This window comes from Pipistrellus hanaki, assembly GCF_964339955.1.
Source record: "Pipistrellus hanaki genome assembly, chromosome: 18".
NCBI lineage: Eukaryota > Metazoa > Chordata > Mammalia > Chiroptera > Vespertilionidae > Pipistrellus > Pipistrellus hanaki.
Genome location: NC_140520.1, coordinates 36,952,079 through 36,957,850, shown reverse-complemented (window position 1 = coordinate 36,957,850; position 5,772 = coordinate 36,952,079).

The following is a 5,772-nucleotide window of genomic DNA, read 5'->3' as shown; positions in this document are numbered from 1 at the left end:
CATGGTGTTGAGTTAGGGAAGGATTATTAACACACATGACTTTGGAAGGATTCCCCCAAAACTGAAATTCTTCAGCATGGTCTTGTTACACACCAGTTTGTCCAGGAATACCATTCCTGTGTAAACTGAGGAAAACATGTGCTTTGATTTGTTCAAAGCTCATCAAGAGTTGTTCATCATTTTTTGCCCCCGCCGGTTTGGTTCGTGGATAGTGTCTGTTGGTCTGTGGATCAAAGGGCCCCGGGTTTGATTCCGGTCAAGGGCAAGTACCTGCAGGAGGCCACCAATCTGTGTATTTCTCTCACATTGATGTTTCTCTGTTGTTCCCTCTGTCTTCCACTCTCCCTAAAAACCAATGAATATCCTCGGGTGAGCATTAACAAAAAAATAAAACAAAACAAAAAATGAGTTGTTCATCCTTTTTGGAAAATCTCATCACTGTGAGCAGTGGGACTCATGGTGTCAGGTTAACCAAGTTAGGGGACTCTGTCTGTCTCAATCTCCCAGAAATCAGTCTTCATCAACCAGTCTGGATTCTCTCTGGCCAACCACCAGCAAGACAATCTGTTACACGGGCCTCTCCACCCCCCATGGAAAGAAGAGGCAATCTGAATAAAATCCCTCCTGTTCTCTTCTCCCCAAAGAAAAGATGTCCTCGTCCCCACATAACCTGTGTTTTCTTTGTGAATAGCTCCCTTGCCCACTCTTCTTCCTATAAAAATCTGCCCTGTGTACAGCCCTGGTTCACGAGTCACTTAATAAAGCCAAGGAGCCGAAACCAGTTTGGCTCAGTGGATAGAGCGTCGGTCTGCGGACTGAAAAGTCCCGGGTTCGATTCCGGTCAGGGGCATGTACGTTGGTTGCAGGCACATCCCCGGTAGGGGGTGTGCAAGAGGCGGCTGGTCGATGTTTCTCTCTCATCGACGTTTCTAGCTCTCCCTTCCTCTCTATAAAAAATCAATAAAATATATTAAAAATAAAATAAATAAAAAATAAAGCCAAGGAGATCTTCAAACTTACTCAGTAGAATTTTGTTTTTAACACTAATTATAAGGATTAAATGACACAAAGCTTGACACATGCCTAGAATTTAGCAAGCTCTAGTTAAAGTTAGCTATTATTATTGATTTTAGTATTATTGCTATTATTAGAATCTGTCTTAAACTGTACTTTCCTAATAAGTGATGATGATCATTTCACCATTATTATGCCTCCACCCAGAAAATGGCATATTCCAAACCAATGAAAGATGTGTTCAGGTGGTGATTTAAGAATTTGTGTAAAGGACAAGTCCCAGATGTGTCAGAGATCTAAATGTCAAAAGGAAACCCATGCCGAAACCGGTTTGGCTCAGGTTTGACTCCGGACAAGGGCATGTACCTTGGCTGCAGGCACTTCTCCAGTAGGGGGTGTGCAAGAGGCAGCTGATCCATGATTCTCTCTCATTGATATTTCTAACTCTCTATCCCTCTCCCTCTCTGTAAAAAATCAATAAAATATATATATTTTTAAAAAGGAAACCCTCATAAATTCTAGAAGAAAAAAAAAGATTAAATTCCTTTATATCTGAAAGTGGGAAAATTTTTTCCTAACTAAAAACCACATCCAGGAGTAACAATACTAGAAAAGATAAATTTGAGTATACAATTTAAAAATAATAATTTCATGAAAAATCACCCCGAACAAAATCCAAAATAAATAAACAAACGGAGAAAAGCTGTTTTCAGCGTGTCACAAAGGAGCACGTGACACTTTGGATCCTGGCAGGAATCAAATCCGATTCCCAGTGGCTCAAATGAAGGGATGGTCAGGGCTAAGGGAAGGAGCCAAAGCCGTGACCTGCGGAGACCCCCAGGGCTGGAGCGATGGGGAATATGTGAGCAGGCTGGGAGCTGAGCTGTTGACCGGGGAGCTAGCTCCCTGAGAGCTTTCTCGGGGAGAAGCTGGGAGGGTTTAGTGCTCTTAACCTTGGAAACGACTGTTTGCTGTTGGGCGCATCTTTTCTTTGTTTCTTCACATTTTCCTTTGGTTTACTTGGGGATATTCTTTTGAAAATACCCATGAGAATTAATGGTATTTCTGTTAAGAAAGTTGGATAAAAGACTTTTTTCTCTCCTCTCAGGCTAGGGTAGTAGAGGGCCCCTAGTGGCCAATGTTGGAGCTGCAACAGTCCCAGCGGATGACTTGGTGGGCCTAGGAGGTAGATCAGGTGCAAAAAAGAGGGGGGGTGGGGGAGGGAGAGGAGGGAAATGGGGAAGAGGGAGAGAGGGAAGAGGGATGAAGGGAGAGAGAGGGAGAAGGAGATTGGGAGGAAAGAGGATTGGGAAAGATTAGGAAGGAGAGAGGGAAGAATAGGAAAGAGAAGAATGAAGAAATGCCAACCTATGATTATAAAACATGGCATATTCAATAGTTGCTTTTAGCAAATAAATACCTCTAATAACTTTATCCAACACTATACAATAATTTGTGTACCCCCAAAATTAAAACATTTAAGTGTTTTTTGATTGATATAAAAATAACATTTTTTGCAGGAAAATAATATTGCTGAAAGAATTGTTCCAATTACTGTTTGAATGATGGCCACATGCTATCCATAAGCTATAGACTTAATTGAATTTAAAATGTTCCATCACAGCTGAAGCCGGTTTGGCTCAATGGATAGAGCGTCGGCTTGGGGACTGAAGAGACCCGGGTTCGATTCCGGTCAAGGGCATGTACCTTGGCTGCGGGCATATCCCCAGTAGAGGGTGTGCAAGAGGCAGCAGCTGATCGATGACTCTCTCTCATTGATGTTTCTAGCTCTCTATCTCTCTCCCTTCCTCTCTGTACAAAATCAGTAAAATATATTTTTTAAAAAATGTTCCATCACAGATGGCAGTGTTCTACCATGTAACTGTGATAACAACAAAAATTTATTAAATGATAAGTATTACGAATGGGATGGACAGATACTGAGACATGAATTTATGGTTGAATTATTATTTTCTTTTTACAATCTTGTTGGGGTGTCTCTGCTGCTATTAATACTTATAATGTTACTTGGTGATCACGTGGAAGTTTACATTTGAGGCCATTTGTAGAAGGGAGTCCCTTCAAATAGCTTTCCTGATTCCAGCCCCTTATTCCCCCTCTTGGTAAAGACTACAGCAAGGTCAACCTGTGACTCACAAACCTTGCTTTCTATCAAATTATACGGAGAGCCCTGAAAAAATTCAGATTCCCAAGTCCCTCCCAACACCTGCTAATTAATGTCTCTGGAGGTGGGTTTTCTTCACATTAGCATATGGATCTAGGGTCCTGAATTCTCATTTATTGCTGGTAACAGTGCATACAGAGTCGGGCAAAGGTAGGTTTACAGTTGTGAGTACTAGAGACAGTTCGTCCTTGTATTATTATTATTTATTAATTATTGTAATCTTTCCATACAAACAACTCTAAACCTACTTTTGCCCTATCCTGCATATATATAGACTCTTGAAAAAACAATCTGACAATATCTGTTAAGTTTAAGTTAAAATAAATCTGCGTCCTTTGACTCAGAAATCCTACTCCCAGAAATCTACCCCCTGGAAAGGAAAACACCAATACAGACTATACATATGCAAGAATATTTATTGAAACATTATCTGTTGTGGCAAAAACATAAACAAAGTGAACACACATCCACAGAGGAAAGGTTGAATAAACTAGAATAGCCATACTAGGGAATATATTATTAAATGAAAAAGAGTTCACGCTAGCCAGTTTGGCTCAGTGGATAGTGTTGACCAATGGCCTGAAGGGCCCCAGGTTTGACTCCAGTCAAAGGCAGGTACCTCAGTTGCAGGCCCTTGTAGGCTCAATCGTTGGGGCTTTCTCTCACATTGATATTTTTCTCTTTCTCTCCCTCTCCTTCCCACTCTCTCTAAAAAAATCAATGGAAAAATATCCTCGATTAAGGATTTAACAACAAAAATGCGTTAAAGTGGTATAAACTGCTCTGGAAGGATTTTTCACCATGTATATTGTTAAGAAAATATACCAATGGGTAAAAACATGTTTTGGAAGTGTATAAAACTATATGTTGTTAAAGTATATTTATTCAGAGACTTGTCAGCTAATATATTTCTCTGAAAGTCTCTGAGAGTTTGCAATGGCTGGCTTTTATTTCTCCTTTACTAATGGGTTGCTTTTATCTCCAAGTCATGCCACAAGTTGAGAGTAGGCAATGTTTCCTTTTTAAAAATAAATTTGGATGCAATCAACTCTGCTCTTCTCTCAGCTCTTCAAATCCTATGGGTCTTCTATACCCTGTCTCCCTACCCCATTACTCTGCTGAAATATTTATATTCTCATCTCTAGCATGCCCTTCTTCCCGTTTAAGTTCCCCACAGCAAGAATTCTTATTCTGTCTCCTCCCGCCCCTCCACATATATTTTATGTGCATATTTGGGGGATGAAGGGTTGTGGGTAGGGCAACTCAAGGAGATGTTGAAGGTAGCCCATTGTTTCCACAGAGCTCTTTGCTTGTAAGGAACAGATGTGAAAGACCCACGTGCCGCGTGGTTCAGGGTTCGGGATCTGGAGAAGGGGCTGCATGCAAATGACAGAGACCAGACAAGAAATAGTAATTTGGAAATTGGGGAGCCGGGTGGGAGCCCAGCACAAGAGGAAGGACTCCCCTTATGCTCTGGCCTTGCCATCCTTTTATTCAGTTTGGGAGACAACTATAGCCCTCAGGCAGGCAGTTTCCAGTAACAGACAATCTTATCAGTAAGGATTTACATGGCTGTCTGGTGGGGAAGTTGCTTCAGCCATCATTGTCTCCACTACACAGTTGGTGCAGCTCTGACCTTTGCCAGGGCTCAAGGGTCACCAGCATCCCAGGCTTCTTGTCCACACCTCTCTGCTGGTGAAGACAATAAATAGGTGGTTTCCCACAAACAGAGACTCCACCAAGGTTTTTATTTTATTTTAAAAAATGTATTTATTGGTATGTGTGAGAGAGAAACATCAATTTGATGTTCTACTGATTTATGCATTCATTGGTTGGTTCTTGCATGTGCCCTGACCTGGCATCGAACCCACAACCTTGGCGTATCAGGACAAAGGTCTAACCAACTGAGTTCCCTGGCCAGGGCACCCCCAAGGTTTGTAACCGGGGTGTGAGTGTGTGTGTGTGTGTGTGTGTGTGTGTGGAGTGGGCGGTGGAGGGGTGGGGGAGTGGGGGGGTGGGAGGGTGAAGGTGGAACTCGATCTAACCATAAGCATGAGAAAAAGGAAAGTGCATTCCCAACTCGGGATCTAAGTTCTTTCCCTGCTCCTCTATGACTGAGCCTTTGCTTGATGCTTTGACACATTGCCTGCCTGCCCAACAACTTCCTGTGGCTGGGGTTCTGCCTTCCTCTCTCACTGCGGTACTGCCCAAGGCCTGCTCTTTGGCCTCAGATCTTTGGCTGGATCTTCCAGCCTGGATAGCACCTGCGCTCTCTCCATGTTTATCTTCCCCGTGGGAGCAGGAGTGTCTCTGGTTGCCTTCTGTGCTCCCAAGGGGTCTCCCTGTCTCCCTGGGCTTCCTCCCGCCAACCACCTCTGGGCTCCTCCCAGGCCTTGCCTGGGCCCAGTGGGTCCATCAGTCTGGCCTTCCACCGCTGACCAAGCCCCAGGCTCTCCCGGTCAGGAAACGCCCCTAGATGACGTCACCCAAGGAGTTCCGGGGGCGGCACGACGCTGACCACGCCCCCGCGGCCGAAGCCCAGCCCCTCACCTGGTTCTCCCCGCCCCTTTTCT